The sequence below is a fragment of the Dipteris shenzhenensis genome, chromosome 23 (genome assembly GCF_047967505.1).
Source record: "Dipteris shenzhenensis isolate YYH24624 ecotype China chromosome 23, Dip_SZ_1.0, whole genome shotgun sequence".
NCBI classification, from domain to species: domain Eukaryota; kingdom Viridiplantae; phylum Streptophyta; class Polypodiopsida; order Gleicheniales; family Dipteridaceae; genus Dipteris; species Dipteris shenzhenensis.
The window spans coordinates 12,339,101-12,352,195 of NC_141618.1; the positions used below are offsets into that span (position 1 = coordinate 12,339,101).

Genomic DNA, 13,095 nt, shown 5'->3' on the forward strand with positions numbered 1-13,095 from the left:
GATTATGACAATATGAGAAGACAAAATTATAGTTTCAAAATTTCAAAACCTTAATTGGCTATATAATATTATAGTTGATATAAAGGCTTTGTTTTGTTGGCAAGTAATAATCAAAGTTTGTCGCAGAAGATTCAATCCATACTGGTTGGCTAGTGATGAACAAATTTGGATGCTATGACAGCATATGTTTTATGCAAAGGCAAAAACAATCCAAGCAATAAGAAAGAAGTAAACATATATAGAAGATCAATGTCAATAAGAAAGTTCAAACAAAGGAGAAGACAAAGGTGTACATTAAGAAATGAAAAAAGTTTTACATTTGACAAGAAGAAAAAACAAAATCTACATAATATGGAAAAAGAAGAAGATCAAAAGTTTACAATTGAAATCTTCATGTAGTTTTCCTTGAGACTCCTGATATGTTGAAAGTGAATCAAGATGAAACTCCATGAGTGTTACACCATGAGTGTTTTGGAGTTAGAGTGAAAATAGTAGTGAAGAACATTTGTGAAAAGAGTGCTTCAATGGATTGAGTTTATAGCTCCTCATGTACTAAGGATATTGATGTAATGAGAGACAAAAAGGAGATATGCAAGATAATAATAAGAAAGAAATGCATGGGAAAGAATAAAAAAAGCAAAAATGATTTGATAGGAAAATCTAGAATGGAAAGCTATCCAAAGCACACTTAGCTTTTTGCTTAAAATAAAACGCCTAGTCTTATAGGAGAGGACAAGGTCTAGTCTTAAAAATAGGTCTAGTTCTATATAAGAGGACAAGGTCTGCCATGCACTCTTATGGAAATATGGTGAGCCCTTTTCTACACAACTCTCATACTGAGATTCACGCTATTGCCTCCTTGCCTCTTTACCAATACAAAACGATCCATCAACCCTTACCACAGCCTATATGGGGTGCACTTGTAGAGTAAATGCTCTTTTAGGATATTATATATATGTGTATATGTGTATGTGTGTGTGTGTGTGTGTTTGTGTGTGTGTGTGTGTGTGTGTGTGTGTGTGTGTGTGTGTGTGTGTGTGTGTGAAATGGCATGCAAACTCTCCATGAAACTCACAAATGCAGTCTAGTGATAGCACCTTCTATTATAAGCTTTACATGCCTACAATAAAGAACACGTTGGAAAATATGTACGTGCCTTGCCATACAACAATTGAATTGGAGGTCATGAAATAGCGAGAGGATCTCTACAGTCCATGAGAGCTTATCTATAAGAGTTGAAGTCTTGTTCTCCTCACAATGCCCTCGTAACCTCAAACTCAATGGTAGAAATTTATATCACAAAATGGCATGAAGGAAAGGGAAGCTTGAGCTCTCTATGCTTTGATTCCAGGTTTAAAGGTGGGAGGTGAGGATAAGTTATACACTAGGAACTCACATGGTAAACTCCATACTATAAAGGCCTGAACACATACATCTATCTAGAAAAAGAATGTATTAAGGCACTCACACACTCCACACTATAACGACCTATAAACGTAGCAAAAGAAGACATATGTGCATGTGGGCATTTAGGGTTGCTCTGCATACCCTCTTTGAGTACTCTACCCACACCCCCTATTAATGCATCTATTTTTCTAGAGAAAAGAAACCATTAGTGACATAGACACTAAGGAAAATAATTCATTTCCTGCGAGGATTTCGTGTGTTGGATCTTCATATCCACGCCACCATTTACGGTTCTGGCACTCCCAATGGATCTAGAGTGGTCCAAAACTTCTACTTGAGAAGCTACTTCCGGTTTTGTGAACTTTTGAAGCTGTGGTGAATCTCTATCTACTCCGACGTCTTCATTTTGCCATTTCCTGTGTGAGTGGGATCTCAACATCCAGACCTCCATTTGCAGAGCTGCCTGTCCCGTTGGATCTGGGACTGCCTGAAACATATGTCTACGAAGTTGCTTGCCATTCCGTGAAGAATCGAGGGAGTTGTGATTCTCTGTGTTTTTCTGTTGTCTCTTTGAAGGAAATTTCTCAAAGTTTCCAGACCTTCTCATTGATTGCCATGTGGCATTTTGGCTAAGGTTCAGTTTCCTAAGGTTCAAGTAATATCACCAAACCTCAAAGGCTCAAAGCATCAAAAATAGCATCTGTGTGCTAAACATCCATCAATAAAGCATCCCACAAGGCAATCTGGGCCTATCAGTGCATCCAACAAGGATCGCAATGCATCCAAATGGCCTGTAAAGCATCCACTACAACCCAATGCAAACCAAAAATGAGCGCACACGGTTCAGACTGCAACCAAAGTGATCTACATAAGGCATATCCAAGAAATCATGGCCTTACGACAATGACTACTAGTGAAAGTAGAACCTGGGATGTCTCAAAACATGGGCGTCACTGCATAATTGAACTCAGCAAGACAATCTATAAATATCTCTCTTCTGCCACAACTCCAAAATCTCATCCAAGGATGGAGTAAGAGCCAGCCCTTTGGCATACACTATTGGGTGCACCTAGTATTTGGTGTGATTTCTCTTTTGTAGGTACTAGCATTTGGGATTTTGTTTCATTTGCATCATGGCATCCTCTTCCATGTCTGAAAAGGAGGCTTTCAGCATTAAAAAGTTTGATGGGACAAACTTTTCTTTGTGGAAAGAACAGATAAGGGATGTGCTTATTCAAAAGAAGCAGAATAAACCCTTGGTAGGGATTGAAGCTAAGCCTGCAGATATGTCTGAGGATGATTGGAATGAGTTAGATGCATTAGCAAAGTCTACTATTAGACTTCATCTTGCAGAGTCAGTTTATTTCACAGTAGTAAATGAGTAGACTATAGAAGATTTGTGGAAAGATTGGGTTACAGTGGATGCTTTACAGGCCATTTGGATGCATTGTGATCCTTGTTGGATGCACTGATAGGCCCAGATTGCCTTGTGGGATGCTTTATTGATGGACGTTTAGCACACAGATGCTATTTTTGATGCTTTGAGCCTTTAAGGTTTGGTGATATTACCTTGCATTTGGCATACACTATTGGGTGCACCTAGTATTTGGTGTGATTTCTCTTTTGCAGGTACTAGCATTTGGGATTTTGTTTCATTTACATCATGGCATCCTCTTCCATGTCTGAAAATGAGTTTTTCAGCATTAAAAAGTTTGATGGGACAAACTTTTCTTTGTGGAAAGAACAGATAAGGGATGTGCTTATTCAAAAGAAGCAGAATAAACCCTTGGCAAGGATTGAAGCTAAGCCTGCAGATATGTCTGAGGATGGTTGGAATGAGTTGGATGCATTAGCAAAGTCTACTATTAGACTTCATCTTGCAGAGTCAATTTATTTCACAATAGTAAATGAGCAGACTATGGAAGATTTGTGGAAGAAATTGTGTGGCAATTATGAGAAGGAAACTGCCTCTAATAAAGTTTACCTCATGAAGAGGTTGTTTGAGCTGCAGATGAAGGAAAGGGTCTCCATTGCTTCTCACTTGAATGAATTCAATATTATTTTTAGCCAGCTTCACCCTCAGAATATGAATTTTGCTTTGGAGACTAAGGCAATACTTCTCTTATGTTCATTGCCATCCTCATGGCCTACCTTTCGTATAGCTATCAATAACTCTGTACCTGGTGAAGTACTGAAGTTTGATGATGTTGTGGGTAGCTTGTTGGCCGAGGAGATTAGACAGAAGTCTATGGAGGCAAGAAGGGCCATATGAAAAAGGATTGCTGCAACCTGAAAAGAGAGCAAAAGGATAAGAAAAAAAATGCAAATTGGGGTGCAAATAAGAAGGAAGAGAGTCCAAGGGAGAACAAAGGAAAAATGAAGATCGAGGAGATTAATGCAGCCACTGATGATAGTGACAATGACATTCTCTTCGTGTCTAGTCTACCTGCAGACTTGCTCATCACTTCAGATGATGCATTTTCCCAGGATTGGATTTTGGATTCTAGTGCTTCATTCCATGTTACTTAACATAGGGAATGGTTCTCCACTTATGCTAATGGAAAGACAGGTTGTGTGCATCTTGGAAATAACTATGCATGTGACATAGTGGGAGCAAGTGACATAAAGTTTTCTTTTGCAGATGGGCCTGCATTTGTTTTGAAAAATGTGAGCAAGAGTCTTATTTCAGTGGGTTAGCTAGATGATGCTGGTTTTCAGACCACTTTTAGCTTTCAGAGTTGGAAAATTCGAAAGGGCTCTATGGTTTTGGCCACGGGTGCCAAGTATGGGACTTTGTATCCCTTACATGTATCAGGGGTGTTTGATCATGTTGTTGTAATAACCAAGCAGCCAAGTACTTCTTTGTGGCATTGCAGGTTGGGACACATGAGCCAGAATGGAATGAAACTCTTATGCCATTTGGGTTATGTACCGCATTTGAGTTTTTCTAATTTTGAATTTTGTGAGCACTATCTCTATGGGAAGCAGATTAAATCAGCCCATAAAAGAAGGGGAAAGAAAGAGCTTGAAAGGCTTGATTTGGTGCATTCAGACGTATGTGGTCCCATGCCTAATGATCATTAGGCGGGGCTGAATATTATGTGACATTCATTGATGATGCAACTAGGAAAGTGTGGGCTTATGCTATAGCTCGAAAGAGCGATGTGTTCCAAGTATTTCAAAAATGGTTGGCTTTGGCTGAAAATCAGTTAGATAGAATGCTTAAATGCCTACAGACTGATAATGGTGGAGAGTATCTCTCATGACTTTCAACATTTCTGTGATACACGTGGGATTAAGAGGGAGCTCACGTCCCCTCATACTCTAGAGCAGAATCCAGTTGCAGAACAGATGAACCACACCATTCAAGAAAGGTTGCAATGTATGCTTTCCAATGCAAGTCTTTCTAGTGGTTTTTGGGCTGAGGCAATGGAGACTGCAGTGCATGTGATCAATAGATCACCTAGCAGGAGTTTGGATGGTGGTATTCCTGAAGAGGCATGGAGTGGCAAGAAGCCCTCTTACTCTCATTTGCGTATATTTGGGTGTGAGGCATATGCACGTGCCAAAAGAGCTTCGGAAGAAGCTAGATCCTAAATCTAGGAAATGCATCTTTCTGGGTTATGGTGAAAGTGGAGAGATGGGCTATCGTCTTTAGGATTCAGAAGTAAAGAAAATCATACGAAGCCATGATGTGGTCTTTTATGAGAAGAAGATGCATAAGACATCCATGAGGGATGTCGAAATGAGGAGAATCACTTTCCAGGATGTGAATCCACCCGCATATGTTGATAGACAGCAAGCTGTCCATGCACCGAATGTGCAAGAAATGGTGCCACCAAGTACTCCCATAGGTACACAATCAAGGGCAGATGATGGATCATCTATTAGTGGCAATGATGAGCCAAATGTGGCTGATATACAAGCGGGACAGCAAGCTGAAATGCCCTTGAGAAGAACATCTAGAGCATCTAGACCGCCTAAGAGATTTGTTCCAAGGGTAGACTATGTGATGCTTACTGATTGCCGGGAGCCTTCTTGCTACAAAGAGGCTATGATTTGCGAGGATCAGCACAAGTGGGAGTATGCTATGCAATCAGTAAGACTTGGGACTTGATTTCTTTGCCACATGGAAAGAAAGCATTGCCATGTAAATGGGTCTAGAAGATGAAGGTCACAGGTGATGATGTGCCTAAGTACAAGGCCCGTTGGGTTGCTAAAGGGTTCAAGTAAGTACAAGGCCCGTTTGGTTGCTAAAGGGTTCAAGTAAGAGAAGGGTGTGAACTTTGATGAGATATTCTCTCCGGTTGTGAAGATGACCACACTTAGATGTGTACTTAGACTTGTGGCAATAGAGCATATGGAGCTTATGCAAATGGATGTCAAGACAGCTTTCTTGCATGGGGATTTGCATGAGGAAATTAACATGATACAGCCGGAAGGCTTTGAAGAAAAGGGCAAAGAGAATTTGGTTTGCAAGCTGAAAAAGAGTCTCTATGGCCTTAAGCAAGCGCCTAGAGAATGGTATCACAAGTTTGATGCTTTCATTCGGTCCCAGGGTTTCAGAAGAAGTGAGATTGATTACTGCCTCTATACTAAAAGGGCTCAGGATAATAGCCTGATACTCCTGGCACTTTATGTGGATGATATGCTATTGGCTAGCAAGAACACTTAGGAGCTTGATGCATTGAAGGCCAAGTTGCATGAGGCCTTTAACATGAAGGATTTGGGACCTGCAGGTCATATTCTTGGTATGCGCATCACGCGTGACCGAAGTAAAAAACTCCTTTGGCTTTCACAAAAGAAGTATGTTACAAAAGTGTTGCAGTGTTTCAATATGGAGGGAGGGAAGGCAGTAAAGTACTCCATTGCCTCCATATGTGAAACTGGGTTAGGCAGATAGTCCCAAATCAGATGAGGAGAAGGCCATGATGGCCAAGGTTCCTTATGCATCAATAGTTGGGAGTCTTATGTATGCTATGATAGCTACTAGATTGGACATTGCATTTGCAGTGGGAGTTGTTATAACAACTGCTATATGGCTAATCCAGGAAAGAGGCATTGGGAGGCAGTTAAGTGCATAATGAGCTACATGAAGGGTACCAAGGAGGTGTGTATCTTCTTTGGTAGAGGAGAGATGCGTGTATTTGGGTACACAGATTCTGACTATGTAGGGCATGTGGATAGCAGGAGATCCACTTCTAGTTATGTGTTCACCTTTGCAAGTGGTGCAGTGTCATGGATGTCTCGTGCACAAAAGTTGCTTTGTCTACCACAGACGCCGAGTATGTTGCAACCACAGAGGGTTATAAGGAGGTGATATGGCTTGATCGACTAGTAAGAGATTTGGGGATTCATACAGATGTACCGATATTGCATAGTGATTCCATGAGTGCTATTCAACTAGCACAGAATCCAGTCTTTCATGCAAGGACCAAACACATTGAGGTCAGGTGCCATTTTATCAGGGAGGTAGAGCTTGTCAAGGTTCATACAGATGATAACCCTGTAGATATGTTGACAAAGAGTCTACCTAGTCAGCGGTTTGAGCATTGTCGTGTATTGTGATGGGCATTGGATAGTATGCTCATTGGTTGTTCTCCCTTAAAGGCACATTGGCCTTTAAGTGGGAGGTTGTGGGGGTTAAAGGCCACTGTATCTTAACCCCGGTCATGTACAATATTCAATCACACATATATATGGATGAAATAGAAGATTAGGGTGTTCTGCACCCACCAAAACTTGTCTCTCTCAAGCTCCCTCTCGCCCTCTCAACTTCCGTTGTGTCCTCACAATGAAGGTCCACATTATTATATTCTACGCAATTACAATCTTAGGTTTGATACCATTTCTTTTCACATCCTTTGGGTTAAGTGGATGGATGTGAAGCTTGCAAAAGTAATATACAAGAAATGTTTGGTAATGAAGACATTTCTTTTGTCTCAAAAGGTTGGTTGTGCATCACAATTGTACCATCTAAGTTTTTCTTCAAAGTGGAATGTGCAAAGTATTAGTACATCCTTGGATTATGATGCTATCAATATGATTATTGTGTCTTAGAGCTTTCAAGGTTTCTAGCCCACAATATGCATGGAATGTTGTTTCCCTCGAGCTTTTATCGAAGCTCTTCATAGTTCCAATCTCATGCCCTATAGTCATATTGATGGTCAAATTCACTGTGCAAGGTTACTTACTTTTAGGACTGTAGTCTTCTTTGAGATGTTGGTAAGCAAACAATTTGTGCAAGGTTACTTACTTTTAGGACTGTAGTCTTCTTTGAGATGTTGGTAAGCAAACAACTTTGTGAAGCAATTGATTGATTTGTGGTCATTTCCACCAAAGTCCGAACCAATCTAAATCTTTCTTGAGAAGACTGTGTGTTTTCTCTCTGCAGAAGGTCAGATGAAAAACAACCACCTTCATGCTCATTGCAAGAAGTATGTTCAAAAGAAGGAAATCAGAAACATCTGAAGAAGAATGATAGATGAGCATGACAGAGTGAGTATCGTCTTGCTGCCATGAAGGTTTCTCCCCCCCTCCACCATAGCTTCGCCTCCTCCATGCCTCGCCTTCTCCCTCGCTTCACCTCCTCTAAGCTCTCCTTCTCCCTCTCCTTCTGCTTCGCTTCCTTGCTCGCCGTCTCTCCTTCCTCCACGCATCACCTCTGCCTCTCCATTTCGGCTCATCTCCTCTGTCTAGTCCGACACCCAGCCTGACCAAGTCAAGCCCAAGACACCTACATTGCCAGCATTGGCCATCTACTCGCCTCGCGGGGACTTGCACTGCTCCACCAGCCCGTGCACGCCAACATTGACGACCCACCATCCTATGGCTTGTTGCTGCAGCAACCTATGCTAACGGCTCTGCCTCTGCTGTTGATCCTTGTGCCGCTCGTTTTGCTTGTAAGGTCTTAGGCGTCTGCAGCCTAGCTCGCACGGAAGCATTGGGGGAGGTTTTTCTCGGTCGGGAAGTGCGAGCCAATTTTTGGCAACTTCTCGACTTGGAAAAGCCGACCAGAGTCATTTCTCAGGTTCCGAGGGAGACACGTGGCGGTGGAGCCAGACACGTGGCGGTGGAGCCGGTTGTGAAGTTGGCGACTCGATTTTGATTTTTGGGAGTGGGACACGTGTTTGATGGTGTTTGAGTGCGCATTTTTAGTTGCATGTCTCTTGTCCGTTGTATGAGTTGAGTGCGAGGGGCTGAGAGCTTCGTCGATTCTGAGAGCTTTGTTTTGCTGTCGAGTTTCATGTGATTTGAGTGTCAGTGGGAGAGGCTGAGAGCTTTGTGATTGGCGACGTTCTTTTGGGGAATGGAGAGTGATTCTGATCGTCCTTCGCTCTCGCTTGGTCTAGAGGAGGTGGACGTTGTTGTTGTCGAGGCAGATAAGGCGTTTACTGGTGGTCATGCGGTGGATGCGGATGTTTCTGATGGTGGTTTAGTGGTGTGTTTGAGTGAGGATGATGGTGTCTGTGTTGTTTCTGCTATTTGTGGTGATGCTGCATGAGTGGTCGTTGAGGATTTTAGGGACCGTGGAGGTGTGTTTTGGTTACTTTGTTGTTTTTTTGCCGCCGCATTTTCTGTTTTGTTGTTTCTGTTTGATGAGTTTTTTGTCTTTGTAGGAACTGCGGATACGAGGTGCGGTGATGTAGGTTCTTTGGTTGGTTTTCTTCCGCTTGATGAGTCTTTGGAGAAGGAAGTTGAGGATGGTGGATTGAATCAGAGTTCTGATAATGATAACTAGGGGCAGAGGAGATTTGATGCGTGGCGTGTTATGGAGGGGTTGGATGCTTCTGTTCCAATAGAGGAGCTGGACTTGAAAGCGTTCAGTGGGACTGCTAAATCGGTTTATTCTTCACATTTGCAAGGAAAAGGGTGAGGGAGATTTGGATCGACGCTTCATGCATTGTTTAAGGCTTACAATCGAATCATTTGTAGGTGTCAAGATCGTCGTCTTGCTGCGTCCGGTATTGTGGAGGTTCCTTTTGATCTGTTTAAGAACCCTTTGTTTGCAAAAGCTTTTTCTGCTCTTACCAGCTCCATGAATCGGTCAGTTCAGGTTGATGGATTGAAAGCTACAAAGAAGAGTAAAGTGGTTGGATTGAAGGATGAGGTTTTAGTGTTGAATGATGTGGATTTTTCACCGTTTCATCCTCATGGGCTTCAGAAGAGATTTGTGTTCTACTTGCTTCTGTGTTTTGCTGTTCAGGAAGGTACTGAACTTTACTCTGTGCAACGGGGATAGTTTGCTCGAGGTCGTGATGGTTTTGGGGATTTTCTTCAGTAAGTTTTTGTATTCCGTGTCTAAGTTGTGTTGGTTGTGGTTTTTGTTGTTTGTAATTGTTTTTGTTGGTTTTGCAGGTTTGACGAGCGTCTGACCAAGAATCATGCAATGAGTCTGTAACGGTTTAAGGCGGACCATCTACGAAAGCCTTTCAAGAGTTATGAGGTGGATTTTATTTTTACCTATGATCAACTAATGAAGCATATGCCCGGTGTTGTAGCTGGTGATGATAATCTATTGTACGCATTCCTGCAGTCGATTGATAATCCTCGTTCTATTCTAGGTTTTTTGTGTTTTATTTTTGTGCATTTGTTGTGAGTTTGTTTGTGATTCGATTTTTTGGTGTGTAGGTGTGGTACAACCGCAATCGGGTGGGTATTAGACCCTGAAGGGTTTGGTTGCTTGCATGTTGAATACTGTGGGAGGTGGTGAGCGGGGAAAGTTTACGAATAAGAGTTTGCGTTCTATGGCATTTAGTCGTCTTGCATTCGCTAGTATCCCTGCGGAAGTTGCCACTAAATTTTCTGGTCATCTATGCATTTCGTCTTTTCATAAGTATGATGCTACTGAGGATGTGCAGTTGTGTGTCTGTGAAAGTCTCGTAGTAGAAAGGCCCTATGATGAGCATGGGAAGAGGAGATCCTACGAAGATGTTTTGGGAGATTTTATGGCTCAGTATTCGCAAGTTGTGGATGGTGTTTCTTTGGATGCTTGTGTTGGCAATCAGATACCTTCCTTCTTTTTGCATGTTTCTTCTCCTTCTGTTGTTTTGGCACTGAGTTGTGGTACTTCTGGTGGACGTTCTGGGGAGGTTCAGTGTGGATCTTGGTTGTCAGATTTCTCTGCTGGTGGAGTGTTGTTTGGTTCTGTTTGTGCAATTTTAGATGCCACTTGCAGTGTTTCTTCAGGTGGTTCTGCTGGTGTTTCTCCTCCTGTTCGAGGCGTTCCTGTGGCAGTTGGTGGTTCGCCTACTTCTGAAGTTCCTATTGTGAAAAGCTTCAAAGATGTCTCTGACTTTGGGCATGTGCATCATGAGGATGAGGATTTTTTGAAAGAGATGGTTCGGTGCTACCCGGATGCTTTTGACTCTAATTTTCAGGGATTTCGTGGTGGTCATGGTTCTTCTGGCTACAGTGTGGCAGGTTTTTTAAGGGCTACTTTTTTAATTTTTACAGTGCTGATGGTATTGGTCGGTCTCAGAAGGATGATGTTGCGAGTGCTGGTTCGGTTTCAGAGAAGAAGTGAAGACCGTGCGGCTTTGTTGGCTGGTTTTTGTTCAGTTCATTTGAATTGCACAGTGTGGCTTTGTTGGCCAGTTTTGCTTTATTTCTGATAAAATTGTAGTGGTTTTTGGAGGTGGATTTGGCATAAGTTTTAGTAATGGATGGACTTGATGTACGTTCACTTGCTGTAGCAGGTTACTTTTTATAATGCAATGTTAAGTTTCGTAATTTGACAGGTGTCTTTATTTTATTTGTTAATTAAGTTCTGGTATGCTTATGTGTCAGTTATACTTTTGTTCCGTCAGTTATCTTCTTTTTTGTAATTGCTTAGGTGTCATTGTGTGGTGCATTTAATTTTCGGCAGCACTGTAGGTTGTTTAATCGAGGTCGTTTTCTTTAAAATAATCTATCTTGATCGTACAGTCCGATTTTCTGTTGACCTCAGACCTTGACGTGGAGGAGCCACATGCTCCCTTTCCTTTGGACGGCCCAAGCCACCAAGAAAAGGTAGCTCTAAGCCCCCCTTGCTGGTTGACCCTGGGTGAGGCCCTTCTTTTGTTCTCTTTGTCAGAGGTGGTAGTAGAGGGTGTTTTACAGTCCCCTTTTAGCTGCCTGTCCAACTGCAAGTTCAGGAGAGGTCTCCATTGAGGCCATTGCATTATGGCAACCTCGAGAGAGGCTCCTGACCTCTTTGTAGAACCTTCACCTCAAGTTTGATGTCGCACTCAAGACGTTTTTTTGAAGGGCAGAATATTGGGTGACGGTTTTTTTCAGGAACTTGGAAGTGACCCACTCAGAAGACGAGTGGTTTTTTGGACTACACTTGCAGCCCGTCCAGTTTGCAGCACTCTTGCAAGATGGTCACTTCATCTTTTCTTCCTTCTTCGTGGCAGCAAAGCATTAGTGTTTGTTTAATGGGGAGCAAAGTCCTTTCGATCTAGCAAGAGGAGATCTCATGGCAGCATCCTGGACTCCCAGAGATGTGAAGATTTGACTCTCCCCCTCGGACAAATAACAGGTTTAGTACGCAGTTCAATCCCTTTAGGATAGAGCATTGGTAAGCTGGATAGTCGGTTTGACACCCTCGAGGAGGCAGATTCGAGAGTGGCTTTGCAGGCGAGTTTATCCCTAGAGAGTGATGACATTTAGGAGGTCACTATCTATGAAAGGGGTGTGTTCTTGCTCCAGCTGAGCTCCCTAGCCATTGTTTGTGGTGCAGAGTCTGATCTTCTTGGGGCCACACTTGGTCTACTTTATCCCTTGGTACCATGGCTTTACGATGGATATGTATTCGACACATCATATACCTCGTTTTATAGTAATGCTCTGCTTTTGGGGCTCAAGAGAGTACTGGTCCGGGGCCTTTGGCACAGTGTTGGCATCCCTCTGGTTAAGCCCCTCCTCTAGAACATCAGGCAAGGGCCTGCCTCGAAGAGGACCTTAGTCTCATGTCCGAAGTCAGGGAGGAGGACGACCCATTCGTAGGGTTTGGACTAGAAACTGAGACCCAAACTTCGCTTGCGATGAGAGTTTTGGCACTTGAGGCCTTGGAACTAGATTTCTATCCTTTTGCTCTTGAGCTGACAATTTTGATTCTCCAAACCCATAAGGGGGGGTCTTTCAGTGTGATGGGATCTGACACACTCATCCCTTCTTGGGAATAGAGTTTGCCTCCACAAGAGAGGAGATGATAGGTTTGATGACATGATAGAGGAGCTGCTCTCCCGCACGATGGACAAGTGGATGGGGCTGTGTGGGTTGGACTTGTTCCTTGCCCATGGTTCGTCAACCTTCTTCTAGCTCGATTTCACACTAGAGAGACTAGGCTCAGGATTGGGGGTAAGAGTGATCCGGGTACCCGCAAAAATGAAGATTCATTCAACACCAATATTGGATGCTATAGTAGTGTGCAGAGGAATTTGGGGCAGATTTTTATTTTATGATGTAGTAGGCTCGGAAGGTGGGAGTAGAGCCGATGGCTAACACAGACTACTCCCCCTCCAAGCCCCAATCATAATCGCAAAAGTCTCGATTCCTAGAACAAGCTCCCACACATAGGTGAGCTTTGTTCTCCTCATCATCTTCCTCATGAGCTAGACAGTGGTGAGTTGGAGGGTGCAAGGACTCCATGATCATGCACGTAGTCAGTTGTAGTACTTGATTCTTTGCCAAGAGTTGCAATGT

General features: G+C 42.8%; 1 long non-coding RNA gene across 2 annotated transcripts; it reads left to right on the plus strand.

Annotated features, from left to right (window-relative positions):
• Positions 1–8,606: 8,606 nt before the first annotated feature.
• On the plus strand, positions 8,607–9,849 carry LOC147886992 (uncharacterized). Of its 2 annotated transcripts, XR_015543258.1 has the most exons (5): positions 8,607–8,848; positions 9,027–9,042; positions 9,149–9,279; positions 9,614–9,687; positions 9,766–9,849. It is a non-coding gene; the product is annotated as an uncharacterized LOC147886992 (long non-coding RNA). The 2 variants fall into 2 exon arrangements; XR_015543257.1 differs by having other exon boundaries at positions 9,614–9,808.
• The last annotated feature ends 3,246 nt before the right edge of the window (positions 9,850–13,095 follow it).